The sequence below is a fragment of the Scyliorhinus torazame genome, chromosome 7 (genome assembly GCF_047496885.1).
Source record: "Scyliorhinus torazame isolate Kashiwa2021f chromosome 7, sScyTor2.1, whole genome shotgun sequence".
NCBI classification, from domain to species: domain Eukaryota; kingdom Metazoa; phylum Chordata; class Chondrichthyes; order Carcharhiniformes; family Scyliorhinidae; genus Scyliorhinus; species Scyliorhinus torazame.
Window position 1 is genome coordinate 168,792,883 of NC_092713.1, and position 22,230 is coordinate 168,815,112.

Consider the following 22,230-nt stretch of genomic DNA (forward strand, 5'->3'; position numbering starts at 1 on the left):
CCAGGCGATCCAGAGAATAGAGGAGACGGTGGGGGAGCACGACGAGCTCGATGGCGGCCGAGTTAGGGGTGAGTCGGGATACTAAGAGGCGAATTGGAGAACCGGTCCCGGAGGCAGAACCTCAAGATCGTGGGGCATGGAGGGCAGCGAGGGAGCGGACGCTGGCTCGTACGTGGCTCGGATGTTTGAAAGCTGATGGGAGAGGGGACCTTTGAGCGACCCTTGGAGGTGGACCAGGCTCACAGTGCGCTGATGAGGCAGCTGTAGGAGAAGGTGCCGCCGAGGGCGACGGTGGTGCGGCTGCACAGGTTCCTGGATAAGGAGCAGATCCTGACATGGGCCAGGTAGACGAGGCGATGTACCTGGGAGGGTATCGAATTTAAGTGTACCAGGACCTCGGTGCGGGGCTGGCCAAGAGGAGAGCGGGGTTCAATAAGGTGAAAGCTGCTACCTTTAAGGGGGTGAAATTAGGAATGCTGTATCCAGTGCTGTATTATAGTGTTAAAGTGGGAGTTCGGTGAGGAGGCGGCAAGGTGCTCCTTTCATTTCATTTCCTACATTTCCTCAAAGAGCATGAGGGGAGCCAGTTTACAAAGAGTACAGCTGACTGGGAGCAGAGACAGAGGGCAGAATCTCAGCTACATACTGGAAGGCAATACTTGTTTTTTTTGCGGGGGGGGGGGGGGGGGGCGGGAGGAAGCAGGCTATATTTGTATCATTCAGCAGAATCACCAATTTTAGAGGGTTCACTTGAGAGAGTAGCAGCAGTTTTTAAAGTTTAAATCTTTGGGAATTCATATCCGAGGGGATGGAAGCTAGGGTAGTTTGCATGCTCCTCCTGTAAGATGTCAGTGATGAGGGACACCACTAATGTCCCCGCTGAGTACACCTTCGGGAAATGCACCCAACTCCTCAGGGAGATCGCATTCGGGAGGTGGATGAACTTTGGATCATCCAGGACGCAGAGTAGGTGATAGAGAAGTTACAGGGAGGTAGCCACACCCAAGGTTCAGGACAAGAGTAGCTAATTTGCAGTCAGGGAAGGAAAGGGAATGGGCAGAAATCCCCCATGGCCGTTCCCCTTCAAAACAAGTACACCGTTTTGGATGCTGTTAGTGGGTGACTGACCAGGAGGCCACAACGGCCAGGTCTCTGACACCGAGTCTGTGGCTCAGAAGGGGAGAATAGAAAAACAATAGTGATAGGAGACTCAATGGTGAGGGGAACGGATAGGAAATTCTGTGGTCACGAACGAGACTCCCGGAAGGTATGTTGCCTCCCGGATGCCAGGGTCAGGAATGTCGCTGATCCAAGTCTACAGGATTCTTAAGGGGATGCAACCAGAAGTTGTGGTACAGATAACACCAACTACATAGCTAAAAAAAAATGAGGCTGTTCACCCTAGCGATCGAGCCACTCGCAATTGCGCTCAGAGCGGCAAAAAGCTGGAGGGCGATCCGAAGGGGCGGCAGAGAGCAGAGTCTCACTCTATGCAGATGACCTGCTCCTCTACATCTCGGACCCAAAGCAGCATGGACGGAATCATCGCGCTCCTGAAAGTTTGGCGCCTTCTCGGGCTACAAACTCAACATGAGCAAAAGCGGGATCTTCCTGGTACACCCACAAGCAGGTGGGGCAGCCCTAACGGGACTGCCGTTTAAACCAGCCCGACACAAATTCCACCACCTGGGAATCCAAATAGCCCACGACGGAAAAAGGACCTGCAAAGATGTGAGCACACTCCCACTCTCCCTTGCGGGGAGTATAGACGATCAAAATGAACGTGCTGCCCAGGTACCTCTTTCCTATTCAGAGCCATCCCTATCTACATCCCCAAGGCCTTTTTCCAAGCAGTAGACAAACTAATCATGGCATTCGTATTGGGGGGGGGGGGGGGGGGGGGGGGGGGAGATAGAATGCTAGGATCACAAAGGTCTTACAGAAAACAAAATCAAGGGGAAGGCTAGCCCTCCCAAACCTACAATTCTACCACTGAGCGGCGACGGCCGAGCGAATAAGGGGATGGATCAAGGAGCCAGAAGCCAAGTGGGTGTGCGCGGAAGAGGCCTCCTGTAAGGGGACCTCCCTCCGGGCCCTCGCCACGGCAGTACTCCCATCCCCACCCAAAAAACAATCCAGCAGCCAGGTGGTGATAGCCACCCTTCAGTCCTGGAACCAGCTACGGCAGAAATGTGGCCTGCCCAAAATGTCAGACAAAGCTCCCATCTGTAACAACCATAGGTTCACACCAGCACTGACTGACGTCACCTTGAAAAGGTGGAGACAGGACGAGGGGACACCGACAGTCAGGGACCTGTACACAGACGGCAGGGTCGTGACACTGGACGAACTGACAGAGAAATTCCAGTAGGGGGAAAGAGCTACGGTACCTGCAGCTCAGAAACTTCCTACGAAAGGAGACAAGGACTTACCCATAACCGCCACGACAGACATGACTGGAAGAATTACTGGACGCAAGCACGAGAGAGGAAACTGTAGCGACATGTACGGCCGACACCGTACTGGACGCAACAAGGAGGAAATGGGAGGACGACCTGGGGATCGAGATAGGGTGGGGACTCTGGAGCGAAGCACTGCATAGGGTCAACTCCACCTCCACGTGCGCAAGGCTCAGCCTGACACAATTAAAAGTGGTACATAGAGCCCACTTAACAAGAACCCGTCTGAGTAGGTTCTTCCCAGAGATGGAGGATAGATGTGAACGGTGCCAAGGAGGCCCGGCCAACCATGTCCATTGTTCTGGTCCTGCCCCAGACTTGTGGAGTACTGGACAGCCTTCTTCAAGGCAATGACAAAGTGGTGGGAGTGAGGGTGGAGCCATGCCCGAAAGTGGCAGTCTTCAGGGCTTCAGACCAGTCAGATCTATTTCCAGGGGAGGGCAGACACGCCCTTGCCTGTGCCTCCCTGATCACCCGACGTAGAATCCTGTTCGGCTGGCGGTCAGCAGCACCACCTAAAGCTGCAGACTGGCTGTGCGACCTCTCGGAATCTCTCCAAATGGGAGAAAATTAAATTCACCATCAGAGGGTCAGACGACGGCTTCCACAGAACGTGGAAGCCATTCACCCGATTGTTCCGGGACTTGTTTGTGGCCAACAAACAAGGCGAAGACTAGCCAGGAACTAGGGGAAAGAAAGCAGCCAAAGCATGAGAGGGGGAGATAGACCGGGAGAGGGGGAGGGGGGAGAAGAGGCAGGGAAACGTTAACCAATCAGACATCCACAGGAACAGAGAATACAGGCAGAGGACAGGAGGGCCAGCTGAAGTGGCAGTGTGCACGAGAAGACAATGGCCACGAAATCCGACCGGCAGAAGCGAGGAGCAACACCGGCACCAGACCCACTCGAGGATTGCCTTCCGGAAGTGCCTCGCCAGCACCAACGGATGCCTACTTACATGTATATAGATATATCATATCCTGTGTACATAACAGCAAAATGTACTCTGTGCAAAAATCCAATAAAAAACATTTATAAAAACAAAAAGAAATGGGATGAGGATCTAGAAAGTGATTTTAGGGAGTTAGCTTGGAAGCTAAAGAGGACAAGCAAGAGTAGTAATCGGAGGATTGCTGTCAGTGCCACGTGCAAGTGAGGCAAGGAACAGAGTAGAGCTGAACCCATGGCGACAGGGCTGGTGCAGGAGGGAAGGCATCAGCTATGTAGATCACTGGGATATCTTCTGGACAAGGTGGGACCTGTACATGAACGACAGGTTGCGCCTATAAGACCATAAGACATAGGAGTGGAAGTAAGGCCATTCGGCCCATCGAGTCCACTCCACCATTCAATCATGGCTGATTTCAACTCCATTTACCCGCTCTCTCTCCATAGCCCTTAATTCCTCGAGAAATCAAGAATTTATCAACTTCTGTCTTAAAGACACTCAACGTCCCGGCCTCCACCGCCCTCTGTGGCAATGAATTCCACAGACCCACCACTCTCTGGCTGAAGAAATTTCTCCTCATCTCTGTTCTAAAGTGACTCCCTTTTATTCTAAGGCTGTGCCCCCGGGTCCTAGTCTCCCCTGCTAATGGAAACAACTTCCCTACATCCACCCTATCTAAGCCATTCATTATCTTGTAAGTTTCTATTAGATCTCCCCTCAACCTCCTAAACTCCAACGAATATAATCCCAGGATCCTCAGACGTTCATCGTATGTTAGGCCTACCATTCCTGGGATCATCCATGTGAATCTCCGCTGGACCCGCTCCAGTGCCAGTATGTCCTTGCTGAGGTGTGGGGCCCAAAATTGCTCACAGTATTCTAAATGGGGCCTAACTAATGCTTTATAAAGCTTCAGAAGTACATCCCTGCTTTTATATTCCAAGCCTCTTGAGATGAATGACAACATTGCATTTGCTTTCTTAATTACGGACTCAACCTGCAAGTTTACCTTTAGAGAATCCTGGACTAGGACTCCCAAGTCCCTTTGCACTTCAGCATTATGAATTTTGTCACCGTTTAGAAAATAGTCCACGCCTCTATTCTTTTTTCCAAAGTGCAAGACCTCGCACTTGCCCACGTTGAATTTCATCAGCCATTTCTTGGACCACTCTCCTAAACTGTCTAACTCTTTCTGCAGCCTCCCCACCTCCTCCATACTACCTGCCCCTCCACCTATCTTTGTATCATCGGCAAACTTAGCCAGAATGCCCTCAGTCCCATCATCTAGATCGTTAATATATAAAGAGAACAGCTGTGGCCCCAGCACTGAACCCTGCGGGACACCACTCGTCACCGGTTGCCATTCCGAAAAAGAACCTTTTATCCCAACTCTCTGCCTTCTGCCTGACAGCCAATCGTCAATCCATGTTAGTACCTTGCCTCGAATACCATGGGCCCTTATTTTACTCAGCAGTCTCCCGTGAGGCACCTGATCAAAGGCCTTTTGGAAGTCAAGATAGATAACATCCATTGGCTCTCCTTGGTCTAACCTATTTGTTATCTCTTCAAAGAACTCTAACAGGTTTGTCAGGCACGACCTCCCCTTACTAAATCCATGCTGACTTGTCCTAATCCGACCCTGCACTTCCAAGAATTTAGAAATCTCATCCTTAACAATGGATTCTAGAATCTTGCCAACAACCGAGGTTAGGCTAATTGGCCAATAATTTTCCATCTTTTTCCTTGTTCCCTTCTTGAACAGGGGGGTTACAACAGCGATTTTCCAATCCTCTGGTACTTTCCCTGACTCCAGTGACTTTTGAAACATCATCACCAACGCCTCCACTATTTCTTCAGCTATCTCCTTTAGAACTCTAGGACGTAGCCCATCTGGGCCCGGAGATTTATCAATTTTTAGACCTCTTAGTTTCTCTAGCACTTTCTCCTTTGTGATGGCTACCATATTCAACTCTGTCCCCTGACTCTCCGGAATTGTTGGGATATTACTCATGTCTTCTACTGTGAAGACTGACGCAAAGTACTTATTCAGTTCCTCGGCTACTTCCTTGTCTCCCATCACAAAATTACCAGTGTCATTTTGGTGCGGCCCAATGTCAACTTTTGCCTCCCGTTTGTTTTTAATGTATTTAAAGAAACTTTTACTATCATTCCTAATGTTACTGGCTAGCCTACCTTCAAATTTGATCCTCTCTTTCCTTATCTCTCTCTTTGTTATCCTGTTTGTTTTTGTAGCCTTCCCAATCTTCTGACTTCCCACTACTCTTTGCCACATTATAGGCTTTCTCTTTTGCTTTGATGCATTCCCTAACTTCCTTTGTCAGCCATGGCTGCCTAATCCCCCCTCTGATAACCTTTCTTTTCTTTGGGATGAACCTCTGTACTGTGTCCTCAATTACTCCCAGAAACTCCTGCCATTGCTGTCTACTGTCTTTCCCACTAGGCTCTGCTCCCAGTCGATTTTCGTCAGATTACCTTTATTTAACTGTAACACCTTTACATCTGATTCTACCTTCTTTCTTTCAAATTGGAGATTGAATTCGACCATATTATGATCACTGCCTCCTAAGTGCTCCCTTACTTTAAGATCTTTAATCAAGTCTGGCTCATTACATAACACGAAGTCCAGAATGGCCTGTTCCCTCGTGGGCTCCATCACAAGCTGTTCCAAAAAGCCCTCCTGTAAACATTCAATGAATTCCCTTTCCTTGGGTCCACTGGCAGTATTATTTACCCAGTCCACCTGCATATTAAAGTCCCCCATGATCACTGTGACCTTGCCTTTCTGACATGCACTTTCTATTTTGTGGTGCATTTTGTGCCCCTGGTCCTGACCACTGTTAGGAGGCCTGTACATAACTCCCATTATGGTTTTTTTGCCTTTGTGGTTCCTCAACTCTACCCACACAGGCTCCACATCATCCGACCCTATGTCGTTTAGTGTTATTGATTTAATTTCATTCCTAATTAACAAGGCAACCCCGCCCCCTCTGCCCACCTCTCTGTCTTTTCGATAGGTTGTGAATCCCTGGATGTTTAAATGCCAGTCCTGAACCCCCTGCAACCATGTCTCTGTGATGCCTACCACATCATACCTGCCAGTCACAATCTGGGCCACAAGCTCATCTACCTTGTTCCGTACACTGCGCGCATTTAAATATAGCACCTTTAATTCTCTATTGACCGTCCCTTTTTGCTTTCTTAGTGTGGTGGACCTTGGTTTACTGAGCCTTTCCATACACTGTGTCATATTTTGTGGGATGGGGACAATCGTAACCACTCTTGAGTTTTGTCTGTTCGTGTTTTTTAAAATTCCTAAGCAGCTACGCTCCCCGCTGATTACTTCACCTCTTGGTTCCCTGACTTTCCCTTCCCCCCCAATCTTTAGTTTAAAGTCCTATTGACCACCCTATTTACTGGAGGGGCACCAATATCCTGGTTGGGAGGTTTGCTACAGCTCTTCAGGAGGGTTTAAACTGATTTGGCAGGGGAATGTGAACCAGAGCTACGGATCAGAAGACAGGGTAACTATCAAACCGGCAGAAATAGTATATGCTGCGAGTTTGTGAACGATAGTCAGTTTATAGGGCAAAGTGACAGAGTAGGGTGGGTTAAAGTGTGTCTGTTTCAAGGCAAGGAGTGTCAGGAATAAAAGAGATAAACGTAACGAGCATGGATCAGTACTTGGAACTACAATGTGGCCTTTACGGATTCATGGATTTCACAGGGGCAGGAATGGTTATTAGATGTTCTAGATGGTTTAAGAATAGGGATGGAAGTAAAAGAGGAGGGGGTGTGGCACTTAATTAGGGAGTGCAGCACAGCTGCAGAAAAGGAGGTAGTAGGAGGGTTCGTCGACTTAGTCAGTACGGGTGGAAGTCAGAAACAAGAAAGCAGTCACTTAATTTTTAAAAAATATTTAATTACCCAATTTTTTCTTCCAATGAAGGGTCAATTTATGTGACCAATCCACCTACTCGGCACATTTTTGGGTTGTGGAGGCGAAACCCACGCAGACACGGGAAGAATGTGCAAACTCCACACGGACAGTGACCCAGAGCTAGGATCAAACCTGGGACCTCAGCGCAGCAGTCACTTTATTGGGAGTTTTCTAGACTCCCCAATAGCAGCAGACGGAGGAACAGATTGGGCGGCAATCTTGGAAAGAGGCAGAAGAGTTGTCGTCATGGGTGACTTCAACGTCCCCAATATTGACTGGAACCTCCTTCGTGCAAATGGTTTGGATGGAGCAGTTTTTGTCAGGTGTGCCCAGAACGGATTCCAGACTCAACATGTAGATAAGCTGTCAAGGGGGAAGGCCCTATTGAATTTGGTGCTTGGCAATGCATCAGGCCAGGTGTCAGGAGAGCATTTCGTGAAGTGACCACAACTCCTTGACCTTTACTAGTCATGGGGAGGAACAAACCGTATGGCAAGGTAGGTAATTGGGAAGAGGAAATTATACGGCTATTAGACAGGAGCAGAGGAGCATTAACTTGTTCTCCGGGAAATGCACACCAGTAATGTGGGGGTTGTTTAAGCAGCATTTGCTGCAAGTGCTGGATAGTTTTATCCCAGAGACAAGGAAGGAATGACAAAAGTGGAGCTTGTAGTCAAGAGGATTAATATTTCCTTCAGTATTCACTAGAGAGGGACCTTGTTGCTCATGAGCACAGCATGAACCAGGTTAATAGACTCAAACATGTTGATATTAAGGACATGCTGGAAATTTTGGAAAGCATCAGGATAGACAAGTCCCCTGGGCCAGACAGGATATACCCACGGTTATTACAGGAAGCGAGGGAGATTGTTGAATACAGTGTTGAAGGCAGGATTTTGTGTGGAGGAACAGAGGGATCTTCGGGTCCACATGCATAGCTCCCTCAAAGTTGCCACCCAGGTTAAGGTCTATATCTTCTGAGCTCAAGAAAATTGTACAAGGGTAGCACAGTGGCAGTGGGTTAACCCTGCTGCCTCACAGCAGAGGTCCCAGGTCTGATCCTGGCTGGAGTTTGTGCAGGTGGCTGGAGTTTGTGCATGAAATGGAGTTTGTGCAGGAATTTTTTTAATTTTTTATAAAGAAACTGTTAGAAAATAATGTACAGTTTGCGATAATACAAAGCCAATTAATATTGGAGTCCAATCTTGAATGTTTAGAATCAGAAATGTTTCATTTTCCTCACCAAGTTACTTCAAACATTTAAAAAGGCACTTTAAGCACAGGGGTCAAACTTTCCCAGTGTCACCCAAGGACAAAGAACACCGACAGTTGATACCTACCAATACATCAGAACATGGAAAAGGCATACGACAAATTAACTATGGAGGACACCATGGAAACACCAGAAGGCACTCCATACAAGTTCAGATTCCCCATACAAGTTCAGAGTACAGAAAAAGACATGCCCACGGGCTTCCGGGTGCGGCGATGACCAGCTGAGTCGCACGTTTCGGCACCTCCCGTTGGAACGGACTTTTGGGCTCTTATTAGGAGCCCCAACGGCAATTTTAAACGGCCAAAATCACTGTGCAGTGAAATAGAAGGGAATCCCCCCGGATATATATGGAAAAAGGAGAGGATAGCGGCCGGATTGCAGTGGATCCTTTGGAGCAGCGGCAAGGAAGGGAAGCTCGAAGCAAGATGGCGTCGGAAGGTGGCCGTTTGGTATGGGGCCCGGAGCAACAAGAGTTCCTGCGGCGCTGTGTGGAAGAACTGAAGAAGGAGGTGTTGGCCCCGATGCTACAGGCGATTGAAGGGCTAAAGGAGGCGCAGAGGACCCAGGAGCTGGAGCTTCGGGTCGTGAAGGCAAAGGCTGCTGAAAATGAGGATGAAATACAGGGCCTGGTGGTGAAGACAGAGACGCACGAGGCACAGCACAAAAGGTGTGTGGAGAGGTTGGAAGCCCTGGAGAATAATTCGAGGCGGAAGAATTTAAGAGTCTTGGGTCTTCCCGAAGGCGCAGAGGGGGTGGACGTCGGGGCATATGTGAGCACGATGCTTCACTCGCTAATGGGATCGGAAGCCCCGACGGGCCCTTTGGAGGTGGAGGGAGCTTATCGAGTTTTGGCGCGAAGACCAAAGGCTGGAGAAATACCTCGAGCCGTAATGCTGAGGTTCCACCGCTACAACGACAGAGAGATGGTCCTAAGATGGGCGAAGAAAACTCGGAGCTGTAGGTGGGAGAACACGGTGATCCGCATATACCAGGATTGGAATGCGGAGGTGGCGAGAAGGAGGGCAAGTTTCAATCGGGCTAAGGCGGTACTTCACAAAAAGGTTAAATTTGGAATGTTGCAACCGGCGAGACTGTGGGTCACACACCAAGGGAAGCACCACTACTTTGAGACGGCAGAAGAGGTGTGGACATTCATTGTGGACGAGAAGCTGGAATAGTCTGGCAAGAGAAAGAGCTTCTGGGATAAAGTGGTGGGGTGATTATGTGGGGGGAGGAAGGGGAAGGGGGGGGGGATGATTTTTCAATTCTGTAACTTTTCTCTTCCCCTCGTTGGGGGGGAATGAGGAACTGTGGGCGCCGGTGGGAAGGAAAGGGGAAGGAGAAGGGAACTGCGCCATTAGGGGCAGGGCCGAGTGGGAAATGCAGGAGTTGCTCCCGCGCTAGGGTAATTATGGCGGGAACAGGGACGCAGGAAGGTGGGGGCCTCGCACAGTGAGAGGCCGAGGGCAAACCGGGGAAGCCGAGGTCAGCCAGAGTTTGCTGACTTCTGGGAGTAACATGGGGGGTGCAATTACGCTAGAGGGGGTTCTAGCGGAAGGGGGGGGGGGGGAGGGTGTTAACTGGGTTGCTGCTGCTAAGGGGAAGGGGGAGCTGTTATGGGGCGGGGTGGTCGAGACGGGAGGGCACCGTCGGTGGGATATACAGGTATGTGGGAACCGGGTAAGGAGCTGGGTTAAAAAAGGGGATGGCTAGTCGACAAGGGGGGGGCGGTTAAAGAGCCTCCCAACCCGGCTGATCACGTGGAACGTGAGAGGGCTGAATGGGCCGATTAAAAGGGCACGGGTACTCGCACACCTAAAGAAATTAAAGGGAGATGTGGTTATGTTGCAGGAGACGCACCTGAAACGGACAGACCAGGTTAGACTACGTAAAGGATGGGTGGGACAGGTGTTTCATTCAGGTCTAGATACGAAGCATCGGGGGTGGCTATTTTAGTGGGGAAACGGGTACTGTTTGAGGCAAGATCATAGTGGCAGACAGTGGGGGTAGATACGTGATGGTGAGTGGCAGATTGCAAGGGGAGGCGGTGGTTCTGGTGAACGTATACGCCCCGAACTGGGATGATGCAAACTTCATGAGGCGTATGTTGGGGCATATCCCGGACCTGTAGGCGGGAAAGTTGGTAATGGGGGGAGACTTCAATACGGTGCTTGATCCAGGGCTGGACCGGTCGAGGTCCAGGACCGGGAGGAGGCCGGCAGCGGCCAAGGTGCTTCAGGACTTCATGGAGCAGATGGGAGGAGTAGACCCCTGGAGATTTATTAGGCCTAGGTGTAAGGAGTTCTCATTTTTCTCCCATGTTCACAAGGTATATTCACGGATAGACTTTTTTGTCCTGGGAAGGGCACTGATCCCGAAGGTGACAGGGACTGAGTATACGGCCATAGCCATCTCGGACCACGCTCCACATTGGGTAGATCTGGAGGTAGGAGAGGAAAAAGAACAGCACCCACTCTGGAGAATGGATATGGGCTTATTGGCAGATGAGGGGGTATGTCTAAGGGTGAGGGGGTGTATCGAAAGGTACTTGGAGCTTAATGACAATGGAGAGGTTCAGGTGGGAGTGGTCTGGGAAGCGTTGACGGCGGTGGTCAGAGGGGAACTGATATCCATAAGGGCACATAAAGGGAAGCAAGAGAGTAAAGAAAGGGAGCGATTGTTGAGAGAACTTCTGAGGGTGGATAGGCAATATGCAGAGGCACCGGAGGAGGGACTGTACAGGGAAAGACAAAGGTTACATGTGGAATTTGACCTGCTGACCACGGGTAAGGCAGAGGCACAGTGGAGGAGGGCACAGGGTGTACAGTATGAGTATGGAGAGAAGGCGAGCCGGCTACTGGCCCAACAATTAAGAGGGGAGCGGCGAGGGAGATAGGTGGGGTGAGAGATGGAACGGGGAGCGGAGAGAGTGAACGGGGTGTTCAAGGCATTTTATGAGAGGTTGTATAAGGCTCAGCCCCCCGGAAGGAAAGGAGGGAATGATGCATTTCCTGGATCAGCTGGAATTCCCGAAGGTGGAGGAGCAGGAGAGGGCGGGACTGGGAGCACAGATTGAGGTGGAGGTGATGAAGGGGATTGGGAGCATGCAGGCGGGGAAGGCCCCGGGACCGGATGGGTTCCCAGTGGAATTTTATAGGAAATATATGGACCTACTGGCCCCGCTTTTGACGAGAACCTTGAATGAGGCCAGGGAGAGGGGGAAGCTGCCCCCGACTATGTCGGAGGCGACAATATCGTTACTTTTGAAGAAGGAAAAAGACCCGCTGCAGTGTGGTATTTCCCTTTTGAACCTAGATGCTAAGCTCCTGGCCAAGGTGATGGCGACGAGGATAGAGGAGTGTGTCCCGGGGGTGGTCCACGTGGATCAAACTGGGTTCGTTAAGGGGAGACAGCTGAACACGAACATACGGAGGCTGCTAGGGGTGATGATGATGCCCCCACCAAAGGGAGGCAGAGATAGTGGTGGCGATGGACGCCGAGAAAGCATTCGACAGAGTGGAGTGGGACTACCTGTGGAAAGTGTTGAGATTTGGTTTTGGAGAAGGGTTTATTGGATGGGTACAGCTGCTATATAGGGCCCCGGTGGCAAGTGTGATCATGAACAGGCAGAGGTCTGACTACTTCCGTCTTTATAGAGGGACGAGGCAGGGGTGTCCCCTGTCTCCGTTACTGTTTGCATTGGCAATTGAGCCCCTGCCATAGCATTGAGGGGCTCCAGGATGTGGAGGGGAGTACTTCGGGGAGGAGAGGAACACCGGGTATCATTGTATGCAGATGATTTATTGCTGTATGTTGCGGACCCAGTTGAGGGGATGCCTGAGATAATGCAGACACTCGGAGTTTGGGGAATTCTCGGGGTACAAATTGAATATGGGGAAGAGTGAGTTGTTTGTGGTGCATCCGGGGGAGCAGAGTTGGGGAATAGATGATTTACCACTGAGGAAGGTAAGAGATTTCCGGTACTTAGGGATTCAGATAGCCAGGAGTTGGGGAACCTTACATAGGCTAAATCTAACACGATTGGTGGAACAGATGGAGGAGGATTTTAAGAGATGGGACATGGTGCCCGTCACTAGTGGGTAGGGTGCAGGCGGTCAAAATGGTAGTCCTCCCGAGATTCCTTTTTGTGTTTCAGTGCCTCCCGGTGATGGTCACGAAGGCTTTTTTCAAGAAAATCGAGAAAAGTGTCATGAGTTGTGTGGGCTGGGAAGACCCAGAGAGTGAGGAGGGTTTTTTTGCAGCATAGCAGGGATAGCGGGGGACTGGCACCACTGAGCTTAAGTGAGTACTATTGGGCCGCCAATATCTCAATGGTGTGTAAGTGGATGGGGAGGGAGCAGCGTGGAAGAGATTGGAGATGGCGTCCTGCAAAGGAACCAGCCGACAAGCACTGGCGACGGCACCGTTCTCCCCGAAGAAATACACAAGTCCAGTGGTGGTGGCAACACTGAAAATTTTGGGACAGTGGAGCCAGCATAGGGGAATGACGGGAGCCTCAGTGCGGTCCCCGGTAAGAAATAATCATAGGTTTGTAGAGCATGGCAGAGCTGGGATTGTGCAACTGAGGGATCTGTTCCTAGACAGGACGTTTGCGAGCGCTGATGGAAAAATGAGGGTTGCCCCAAGGGAATGAATTTCGGTACATGCAACTGAGGGCTTTTGCGAGGGAATTTCCGCAGCTCCCAACGCAGGAGATTCAGGATAGAGTGATTTCGGGGACATGGGTGAGGGATGGTAGGGTGTTGGATATATACAGGGAAATGAGAGACGAGGGGGAGATCATGGTGGATGAGCGGAAGGGAAAATGTGAAGAGCTGGGGAAGAGATTGAAGAGGGGCTGTGGGCAGATGCCCTACATAGGTAAACTCTTCATCCTCGTGCGCCAGGCTTAGCCTGATACAATTCAAGGTTTTGCACAGGGCGCATATGACCAGAGCAAGGCTCAGTAAATTTTTTGGGTTAGATAGGTGCAGGAGATGCTAGAGGAGCCCAGCAAACCACACCATGTTTTGGTCATGCCCAGCACTGCAGGGGTTCTGGGTGGGGGTGGCAAATGTGTTTTCGAAGGTGGTGGGGGTCCGGGTCGAGCCAAGCTGGGGGTTGGCTATATTTGGGGTTGCAGAAGGCAAAAGAGGCATGGCAGGGTTTATAAAACTAGAACAGATAAAGTTCGCACTGAGGGGTTCACCAGGCAGTGGCAACCATTCATTAACTACCTCGCAGAACGATAATGGGAAGGTAACAGCAGTAGCCCGGGGGGGGGGGGGGGGGGGTGTCCTCCGGGGTGTTTTTTTTTTTTTTTTAAATATAGGTATTTGTACTTGGTTATGTATATTGGATTGCTTGGTTCTATTATTTGGGAGTTATTATTTTTGTTATGGCAGTTGCCATTTAGTTTGTTTTTAACTAATAAATAATATAGTCACTGTTATTTATATTGTTTTATTGTTGTAAAAAGGGGAAACCTTGGTACTGTTTTGTTTGGCTGAAAAATTTGAGTAAAATATTTTTTTATTTTTTTTAAAAAAAAGACATTCCCATGATTAGTTGACCCTACTTGCACAACAAAACAGGATAATTTTTGGCATCATTCATATTTTATTTGTTAGTTATCACAAAGTACAGTACACATGGAATAAAAGGGTCCAATTTTCAGTGATTGGCTCTGCTTCACCTAGAAAGAAAAAGGAAACATGGACATGAAAATTAGATGAATGGCAAAATAGCTTAAAGCTGCCTGCTACAAGCTCAAAGAGCTGGTGGCACAGATCAGACAATTCACCTCATCTTTTGTCAGAGAGAGAGTTCAAGAATGTATTTCATCATTTCCATGCATCACATTTTGCATTCAAGGCTACCTCCCTCAGCCATTTGAGAAACATGGTGTCTGCTAAGTGGTGGCAGCTACCTCCCATCCTGCACCCCCTGTTCAGCTCACTAACCTGTACTGGTTCCTAGCTATTCCTCATCTGGCTTCATTTCATGCACGTGTTCAAACCCCACAACTTTAATTTTATACTATGCTCAAAATTCCCACTTCGCATATCTGGCTGAACATGGCTTTGCTGTTCCTTGGGATGAGGTCACATAAAGCTGGGCAAGTGCTACCCACTGAACAGACACCATTTCATCCACACCATCCCTGCAATTGAACACTGGCTACAAAATTGTACTCACCACTTCCTGATCCTGCAGTTTGACACAGCTGCCCTGTAAAAAAAACCATGGTTAACAGAAAGACAATAAATCACCAGACACGATGCAGACAGCAATGAAACCTCAGATTAAAAAATGGAACGGAAGAGTTGAATCAAGGGGTTCATATGGCAGAATCATCATCATAGGTTTCATATAAAGTTTATCAAAAAGGACATTTAACAGTCACTCAAATAGTCCCAACCATCCCACTCAGCCAGACCAGAAACATTACACAGCTATAATAGAAAAGCCAAAACTCACCAACATTGGTCTTGCAATCACTGCTCCTTCAGCTGAAGAGTCTGCAACAGGAAGGTAATGTTAAGTCATTGCTGGAAATCTTGCTCCTCATCATATGATCTACATGTGCCTTAATCAGTTAGAGCTAATATCAGACAAGTCTTCACTTGCAACTCAGGTCTCAAGTTCTCATCACAGACACTCTTTATATAAAAAGGGATTGGAACAACATACTTACTGTGCAAATGCCACAATAGCTCCTAGCTAAACCTGAGGAGAACACAAAGGAAATCTATTACACAGGCTCACAAAGGGCATTTCAAATTGTAGAAAAATTACTTCTGTCAGTTACTGGTTATCCTCATGTTTTCAGAGACCTAATTCACACATCATACAGACAGTCATAATAATACTAACTAATTGGGTCTAACTTTGAGCATACACAGCACTTGACTCCATACCTGGACAAAATTGGTCCACTGGCAAATCTCACACTTGAGACCAAAGCAGAATCTGAAAAAGATCAGATAACTAACTTAGAGCAGGAAATGTTGCCATGCAAGTTTGTACTTGTACAAGAGGAATGTCAGATAGGAGCGAAAGACTAAATGCTCATATCTTCATCAGTATCTGTTGAACTATGAGTTCATCATTCAATCCTCAAACCAAAAACACTGGCAATGCAGCTCCATGTGGTGGCCCAGAAACACAGCAGCATCCAAGCTGCAGTTTCATTATTGATGCAGTAGAACATTAAGTTACACATCCAGCTGAAACCTCCTGCTGCAGGAAAGTTCAATGTGCAGCTGCACAGCTATGGAGACCACAGGAGTGAGCATTGTAACAGGGTTCCATTCCAATCAATCCCATCTACTCACCTATTAGTCCTATCCTTGGACAACACATGCACCTGGAAAATAAAATCATGGACACTGAATAAAAGCAGCATACACAGGACAGGTAAACATCACTAAGCTCTTAAACTAACACATGTAAAGTGAGCTGAAATGGCTTGGTGATCACAACACTGGGAGTGTGATGGATTCACTGATTTGGGTTCAATGGGACAACTGAACCCAAAATGACCAAAGTCAGCAAGGGGCACTGTCCCCAAATGCCTCAGCACCAGGGACTGGGTTCAATTCCAGCCTTTGAAAGCTTGGCACAGAATCAATGGGTTGATTGTGGCCCATTTTCTGCACCCCCCAAAAAAAAAAAAAACAGGTTTCACAAACATCAGTGGTTTCTCCCAAAGTTTCTCAGCTGCCAACAGAAAATACTGGACCATCTCAGATCTGCTCCCTCCACAGATGCCTAGTCTGGATAACTATACCAGCTGTCAATATTTGTTCAATAATTACTGAATTAAATACCCTAGCTGCAAATACTCATTGCTACACCAGAACTTGAATTCAAATCCAGTTCTAAATCAAGATTAAATCAACTCTATGCACAAGCCCCTACATCAAACTCACTGTAACTGCTATAGCCCAGGAAGACAGAATAACCCTCACCTTCATGCTTGTTATTTAACAACTGAAGATTGGTCCACTGGCCAAATCAACACCTGGAGTACAAAGCAGGAATCTGAAAGACCAAGGGTATGAATTTAGGGTAGGAAACATTGTCATGCAGCTTGATTATTTATGGAGAGGAAATGTCAGATAGGAGCGAAAGACAATGCTCAAATCTTCATCAGCATCTGTTGAACTATGAGTTCATCATTCAATCCTCTAATAGACTGGAAATCCTAAAACAATGCACTCCCATGTGATTGCCCAAAATGACAGCAGTTACACTCAACCATACAATCCAGAGTGCACTGGAAGCAGATTCAATAGTAAATTTAGATGAATTTCCTCAAGGGCAAATTGGAAGAATTCTGGGACCAATTGAACAAATCAACCAAAATCTACTGGGGTGAAGGATGTGTAACTTCACACCAGAGGCTCAAGTTTTAAAGGAGTGATCATTGTTGCAGGGGTCCGAGAATTTGGTACACTTACTTTCCATTAGTCTGGTTCTTGAACAATCCCACGTAACCTAGAAAATTAAAATCACCGATTATACAGAGGAATTGGATACTACTCACCATTGACAGCTGGCAGATAAGGAAATGTCTTACAAATGTTTGGACTGGGGGTTGCAATTATCAGAAATATTTTTGTCCTGAATAAAATGGGACATGGTACCCAATTATGGGGCAATTGTGTGGGGCCAATCCACCTCATCTGTACATCTTTGGTTTGCAGGGGTGAAACCCAGACAATGTGCAAACTCCAGTGACCTGGGGACAGGATCAAATTATGGGGCAATTTCGGGTGGCCAATCCGCCTCATCTGTACATCTTTGGTTTGCAGGGGTGAAACCCAGACAGTGTGCAAACTCGTGCCCCGGGGACAGGATCAAAGGGACATGCACCTAAAAGGTGGACATACTGTACTGGTTCAGTAATTACAGTCTCTTTCACTCTATTTCAGAGAGATTCCCATTGATTGTAATGTTATTGACATCATCAGCAGTACAAATAAACAACCACTACCAAGTTAAATTACCAACAGAAGCATGCTAGTGCTATCCAGTAAAACTCACTTGAGGAACAGATTCTGGCCAGCTTCATCCATACCTGCAATACAGTATATACAAAATTACATCTGTAACACCACAATAGGCCATTCAGTCTCCCATTTCTGAACCAGCCGTTTCTATTCCCCTGCTCTACGTAATTATCCAATAGCCTCTTGAATGCCACCATTCAATATCATAGCTGATTTTGGGAGGACTCAGCTTGACTTACTGACCTACTCAAAACTACCCCCCGTTCAAAAATGAGTTACTCCAGTGTCTGAAATTTGCACCCCTTATTTCGAGGCTATGCCCCCAGTTTTAGTTTCACCCACCAGTGGAAACAACCTGCAATGCTTATGCCATAAACTTCCACCTACCCAGTCACCTTCAAATGATCTATGCATATGTACACACACACACACAGAGGTCCTACCCTATTTTACATAACCCTATTAAAACGTTCTTCCTACAAAAGTGCATTACTTTCTACATTGAATTTAACCAGCCATATTAATAAAGTCCGACCAGTTGCAGTCAGCCATGTGCCTCAGATGAAATGTTAAGGTGGGTATGCATTCGTCATCCCGAAGTCGAGAGTAGCAAATAATCATCATCATTGTGCACACGGGTGAAGATGGCAAGTTCTGTTGACTCACCACATTAGTTACATTTGGACATCAGCTTTAAAACACAATTTTAAAATTTCAGACATAGTACGGGGGAAAAGAGTGAGGCAGCAGTTACCTGTTCAGGCGAAATGGAGTTTAGCAGAGCGGAATCAAACCTGCAACAAGAACACAGTATCACTTGCATGCCCCTCAATAAGTGAATCTTGCAACTCAAAAGCCACAAGCCTCATTCAATAAGTTTTCAGAAATATTTCTGACCACTACTCGTTAATCATTGGCAGTTAAGACAGAACGAGACGTTTTATTGTTAAAATTAAAACTGAGCTCAAAACCCCAGACCACTCACCCTCCTCATGGTGATAAAACTGCCAAGATACGGCCAACGGCTCAATGTCCCTCTGAACCATCCAGTGCGCGGAGACCAATGGACCCGACTCACTCGGTGCTCCCTCCGGGAATCCTGGAAAGAGGGGGAAAACAAGTCAGGAAAACCGTCAGAGACCCCCCCCACCCCAACCCCACACAGTGGGATCCACGCTCTCAGCATGTTGGAGTCTCATCACAGCGGCTCGGATGTCCCTACCAACATAAGACTCATCACAGCAGGATCCCCACCCCTAGAAGGGGTTTCGCGGTCTCGCTCTGTGGCTCAGCTCTTCCCCCTGGGTGCGGGGGGCGCTCCAGGCTCGCCATCCCCCAGGGGGCCGACCACCACCAAACTAAAAGCAAAACGTAGAGATCCTAAATGGAGGACACCAGTGCGGGAATGATTCCCAGAGTCAGTGGAGACTTGAACCATGGGACTGACTCGGTCTGTGTGCGGCCTGCCTCCCACCTTCACCACGCGGCCACCTGCCCCCACTCAGCCTCTCATTGCTGTAACCTACCCATAACTCTGCGCCGCCGAATGAGGCCGAGGCACGCCCGCCGCCGCTTTATATAGGCAGCTCCCCCTGCGCACAGCCCGACGGGATTCCAACGGTCAGTTCCGAACGTGCCATTTGGAGGCCCGTGTTCTATGGGTTGAGCGTGCCGTCAATCAGGTGGTCAGCCACGCACTACGCGGTCCCATTGGTCAAAAGCTGGGCTAGGGAGGCGGGATCAATATGGTATCCCAGCTCCAGTGCCAGCCCACTCGACTGTTCCCCGGGGTTTCCCGAGCTGGTAGGCAGGGGTGAGGCCTACTCATTTTTGGTGTAAATTAAAGCCTGTATTGGAGTCTGATTTGGTTCACTAGATGTCATATCAAGAGAGACTGGTTAAATTTGGGCTATATTTTCTGGAGTTTCGAAGAACGAGAGGTGATCTCATTGAAGCCTATAACATTCTGAAAGGGTGGTCAGCGCAGATCAAGGTTAACAACTCCTGATGAAAGATTTAAGGACAGTTTGGTATCCCCGCAAACCTGCAATTGTGGCCGGACAGGCAAGTTGCGGTCAGAGCATTACACATGCACCAAACTCAAAACAATCACAATTATGGGAAACATGGGGCTGGGTTCTCTGTTTGGCAGACTAAGTCCCCATGCCGGCGTGAAAACGGTGGTGCTTTACACCAGTAAAACTGGTGCAAAACGGCCACCGATTCCCCGTTTTGCTGGGGGCTAGCAGGGAGGTAGCGTAGAGCTCGCAGCTCTAGTTGCCAATACGGCCCTGAGCACTTCTGGTTCCGTGGCCGCGAATGCGCATGGCGGTAGCCTGCAGCAGCTGCGCAATGCTTCATGGTGGACTGAGCCTGAAGACCTGGACCGCAAAAGTAGTTCCCCCCCCCCCCCCTTCGGTCGCTCGCACGCCCCGGACCACCTGCTCACAGTTATCCCAGCCCCGAATAAAGCCTCCCCCTACCCGTAGATCGGCTTTCCACCGACTGTGGCGGCGTCAGACCGAGTCTGCAGCCGTCAGGCTAAGTTCATGACTGGTGAGACCATGAGAGTCCCACGCTGTTGGGAACCCAGCGGTCGGGGACGGAGCGTCGCGGGGCAATGGCCTGAGGCCTTGGATACGTGGCAAGGCGTCCTAGAATACGGTGCATTTCAGGAGTGGGAAAATCCAAAAACCGGCGCCGCTCCCGATATTGGCGTCAAAGCGGAATTCTCCGCCCTGTCGCCGAACACAATTTTGGGGAGTGGAGAATCCAGCCTGTTGCTGAATGTTTCTCTCTTTATTGGCTCTGAATATGGCGGTCAATATGGTCGCCTTCCTTAAGTCTAATTACTTTTGCTCTAGAGTCGCCAGGTATCTCTCGATACCGCCACAAGGTTCAAAACCGAATACTGATCAAAGACTCGATACACCAGTTAGTAAGTTCAAACTCATTGCTCATTTATTTACACACAGTCAAATATACTCATGCATAAAACTCTACAAACTAAACTATCACTACTGCTAAAGCCTATACTTAGCTTCAGGTGCCCATTCGATCAGAGGAACAATGGTCGTTGTTCGGTTCTAAGGCTGCTGGGGTCGAACTGGTATGGAATAACAGCTAAGAGCTTCTGTCTGGTGGCGTGCGTTGACCTTGGACTTACTTGTTCTGATTTTGCTGTTGGGCAGGTCTCTCCTTGGTGAGAGCCGGAGCCAAGAGAGCGATTCTCTCTTGGGGGATCCTTCTTATACCCAAAAGGGGATTCGCGCGCTTTTGGGCGGGCCTTGAACTTGGCCCCAATTAATTGGGTCGTTTCCCAATCGTTCCTATCGATTTCCTCCAATAAAGGGGTGGGTGCCCTGATGGCTGGGCGTGTCCTAGGTGGCCGTTGGCCTGCTTTGTTCTGGTCTCCTCTGGCGCCGGGGTGTCTGCCTTGGTATCGTTTACTTAAATGTTACTCTTTTGTCCCCGGGGATGGCTTATTAGTATGGTAATGGTTTTGCAGTTTTGGTCTTGTCTGGGAGCTGCGGCTCCAATCAACAGACAAACCCTGCACCTGCTTGCTTTCTCAGTATTGTCCATTTCCCTGCAATCTTTGCAAAGTGTCCATTTTATCATCGGGAAGTGGCCATCCCAGATAGCTACAATTACCATTATCCCAGACTGACAAATCCTAACCCTGTTGTCTCCTATACTTTAATTTCAAGTTTCCAACTATTTTGATTGAACCAATTTAAACTAAATTCAACAAATTAAAACGGCAACCCTTTAAAGGGATATTGCCTTAAAGAGCAAATGTAACTTAAAACGTCAAACCAAAATGTGATTTAAAGGGTCGAAGAAGCAGCCCACACCCTGTGAAACCCCATGGATACCGCATGCTCCTCCTCCAGGGACACCCAGCTGCGAATGTAGTCACAGTAGAGTGGCAGACGGTCAGGTCAGATGACCCCTTCGGTCACCTGCTGCCTGGACCTGTTTATGGCAAGTTTGGCCCTGCCCAGGAGCAGGTTCACAAGGAAGTCCTCCCTCCGGGCCCCACTCCACACTGGGTGCTCATAGATCAGGAGCGTGGGGCTGAAGTGCAAAGAAAACTGCAACAAAGGGTTTTTCTAAAAACTAAAAAGCGGGTACAGCCTAAAACATCTAACATACACATGATCCACGACTCCACAAGGCTGCAAAAAAGGGGGCCAACTTGGTAGTCCATCACCCGATGCAGTCCACGGTTGTGTAGGACTGCTGCGTGCAACACCCTCCACTCCAGGTCCCGAGTTTAAGGGAGAAGAACTCCTCTGTAGAGGGACCTCCAGTGGGGATCTCTGCCACCAGACAATATTTCAAGTTTCCAGTGCGTGGAGTTGTCTTAATTCAATCCAGAGTTCAATAATGGGGAAATTACTTCTTGAGCTGGAACAAGGCAGTGCCTTGGTTGAATACTCAATATTAACTAATTACATCTGTGCAGCATTGTTTTAATGTTGTGATAAGATAAGAAGTTGATTGACAGAAGCATAATGCATCCAACGATACATTCAGATTGGTTCGAGGTAGCTTTTAGCAAGCGT

General features: G+C 48.5%; 1 long non-coding RNA gene and 4 other non-coding genes across 5 annotated transcripts; all 5 read right to left on the reverse strand.

Annotated features, from left to right (window-relative positions):
• Positions 1-14,241: 14,241 nt before the first annotated feature.
• On the reverse strand, positions 14,242-19,288 carry LOC140426699 (uncharacterized). Its single transcript, XR_011948273.1, has 12 exons — positions 19,186-19,288; positions 18,645-18,758; positions 18,414-18,453; positions 17,694-17,727; positions 17,108-17,144; positions 16,616-16,688; positions 15,980-16,011; positions 15,563-15,614; positions 15,340-15,371; positions 15,123-15,163; positions 14,841-14,873; positions 14,242-14,337 (listed from the first exon to the last, which is right to left on the reverse strand). It is a non-coding gene; the product is annotated as an uncharacterized lncRNA (long non-coding RNA).
• LOC140427529 (small nucleolar RNA SNORD47) lies at positions 14,939-15,010 on the reverse strand. The gene has a single exon (XR_011948548.1). It is a non-coding gene; the product is annotated as a small nucleolar RNA SNORD47 (small nucleolar RNA).
• LOC140427530 (small nucleolar RNA snR60/Z15/Z230/Z193/J17) lies at positions 15,680-15,763 on the reverse strand. The gene has a single exon (XR_011948549.1). It is a non-coding gene; the product is annotated as a small nucleolar RNA snR60/Z15/Z230/Z193/J17 (small nucleolar RNA).
• On the reverse strand, positions 16,754-16,835 carry LOC140427531 (small nucleolar RNA snR60/Z15/Z230/Z193/J17). Its single transcript, XR_011948550.1, has one exon. It is a non-coding gene; the product is annotated as a small nucleolar RNA snR60/Z15/Z230/Z193/J17 (small nucleolar RNA).
• LOC140427524 (small nucleolar RNA SNORD79) lies at positions 17,542-17,625 on the reverse strand. The gene has a single exon (XR_011948544.1). It is a non-coding gene; the product is annotated as a small nucleolar RNA SNORD79 (small nucleolar RNA).
• Positions 19,289-22,230: the final 2,942 nt, after the last annotated feature.